Source organism: Arvicola amphibius, chromosome 6, assembly GCF_903992535.2.
Source record: "Arvicola amphibius chromosome 6, mArvAmp1.2, whole genome shotgun sequence".
Classification (NCBI taxonomy): domain Eukaryota; kingdom Metazoa; phylum Chordata; class Mammalia; order Rodentia; family Cricetidae; genus Arvicola; species Arvicola amphibius.
Genome location: NC_052052.2, coordinates 157,994,094 through 157,996,542, shown reverse-complemented (window position 1 = coordinate 157,996,542; position 2,449 = coordinate 157,994,094). Strand labels below are relative to the sequence as shown.

The 2,449-nt window shown below is 52.5% G+C and overlaps 1 pseudogene; it reads left to right on the top strand.

Annotated features, from left to right (window-relative positions):
* Positions 1 to 432: 432 nt before the first annotated feature.
* Positions 433 to 1,172, top strand: LOC119817408 (annotated as a pseudogene).
* The last annotated feature ends 1,277 nt before the right edge of the window (positions 1,173 to 2,449 follow it).

Sequence of the window (2,449 nt, the reverse complement as noted above, 5' to 3'; positions counted from 1 at the left end):
CTCAATGAGCAGATTTGGAAACACACACCTTTAATCCTGGTTGCCACACCCTACCACACGCACGAATCCTATTGGTGGGTGCCTCTAGCCCCACCCCTAGAGAGGACTATAAGAAGGGGTAGAGACCTCTCTCAGACACAGTCTCTTTCTGAGCTTCCTGGAGGTAGCAAGCTTGAGTTGGCAGCACAGGCTGGCACAGAGGAAAGGAAGGAAAGAGGTAGGCCGGACAAGCAGAAAGGAATCGGCTGACTAGGTAGCCAAGCCACGGGGAGAGAGCTTCGCATCATTCCCCCTTTTGGCAAGCGCCTAACCCAGCAGCCCAGCAAGTCAACCCAAGCGATCCTGGTCAGGTCCGGGTCATCCAACCCGCCCGCAGGAGCAGCGAAGAGGAGCCCTGTGGGGTCCATCTCCTTGGATCCTCGGGATCTGAAGATGGCCGCAGAGTTTGGGCCGAAAGTGGTGCTAAAAAGAACCACCAAGATGTCTCTAAATGAGCGCTTTTCTAGGATGCTGGAGAACACACAGCCCATGACAGTGACTGTTCGGGCTTCCCTGCGGGAGCAGCAGCGAGCCAACGCCAAAGGCAGAAGACTGGCCCGGCAGATGGAGCACAGACCCTCCGTCCAGGCCCCAGTAAGACCTGAGCAGCGCCTGGGTAGGACTAGGAACATCCAGGCGTCTTTAGGCCGACCCAGGGGACCCCCCGGACAGGGGAGCAATTGGAGGACTAGGCCTACCCAAACACCAGAGAGGCTTTCCCCGAGGAGGAGGAAGACAACGTGGGGGCCGTGACACCAGAAGGCTGCCTAGGGGCTCGTGGTCTCTCCAAGGTCGAAGCCCTCTCCTCCGAGGTGAACAAGACTTAGCTGCCCCACTAATGGACTCAAGAAGAGGTGCTCTTCTAGGTCGCGGTGGTCCCGGGAGAGGGGGCCTAGGGCGTGCAGCAGCTACGGGTCGTGGTGGAAACGCAGGGAAGAGGTCTGCCTGTGAAAGGTCGGGGAAGAGGGAACTTTGGAGGCCGTGGTCGAGGCAGAGGTGCCCTCCCTCGCCCCGTACCGACCAAGGAGCAGCTGGACAAAGAACTGGATGAGTACATGGCCAACGCTAAAGGACCCCTGGATTCTGAGTCGGATGTCGACATGGAACAGACAGACCCTGAAACCCATGACTGAAGCCTGCCCGCCCACCCCTTAGACTCTTGGAGAAGCCCCCACCTCTGTGCCTCTGGAGAAAGAGCCCTGAGCACACGTGAGGAGGACTCTGACTGAGGCCGGAAGGACTCACACAAACCATGGGTTGTGGACTCCCTTGCCAGCAGTGGGTGGGTGCCTTTGGTCTGTTCCGTTTCCCTTTCGAGACTGTGTGAAATAAACCCCCTTTTCTTTGATTCTGCCGAGTTTGTCTTGTTGTTTATCCAGTCGGCCGGACTTGGGTTTGAGCGGGAATGCGTTGGCGCTGTCAGGAGACCCTTCTTCCAGTCTCTGCCTCCCCTGCAGTATACGCTGATGCTTTAATATTCCTTCTGGTCACCTTTATGATCCCAGAGAGAGTTCCAGAAGGAGCCAGAGTTCTCGCCGATGGGTGCTCCCTGGGTTAGAGTTCCACATATTCCTTAAAAAGCTGTCTGGGCACAGCTAGAACTGCAGGTGTGTCTGCCATGTTGATGGTGAAGGAGGTCATTTGGAAACGTGGATATTGCTGCTGGATCAAGCCTTTAATCCCAGCACTCGGGAGGCAGAGGCAGGTGGATATCTGTGAGTTCGAGGCCAGCCTGGTCTACAAGAGCTAGTTCCAGGACAGGCTCTAAAAAAGCTGCAGAGAAACCCTGTCTCGAAAAACCAAAAAAAAAAAAAAAAAAAGAATGGCTTACACACGGTGGCCACTTGGATTTGGTCATTGACATTGCTTAGGACGTGCTGAGTTGCATGTGTAGAATGTCCACCCGAAAATGAGATTTCAGTTTAGTTTGGCTTTCTGTTTTGTCCAAGAGGCCTGTGCACATTTAGTGTAGGAGAAGCCCTTGTTCGGATGTGGCTCAAGAGACAGGGGTGGGAGATGCTTTACAACCTAACTCTGGCAGCGAAGTCATTTGCCGCTGCTCCTGAAATGCAGTTACCTAGGTCCAGAACCAATCTTGGTTCAAGCTACATAACTTGCTTTTCCTTGAACTTCTTGAAGGTGTAATTCTAACAATAATTTGTCAGCTGTCATGTTTCGGTGGCATTCTGTTTTTATCTGGTTCTTTATAACAAACTGTTGTCTCATTCAAAGGAAACTATCAGCACCCAATCATCAGGAGGTAGCCTAGAAAACTATGCACACTTTCTCCCTCCACCAAAAACTGGATTATGGCTGTTTGTTTCTGTTTCATGTGTTAATTACAATTCATTATGGATAATGGTTAGGAAAAATCTAAACCAAGGGTATTTGATGAGATCCAAGGTTTTTG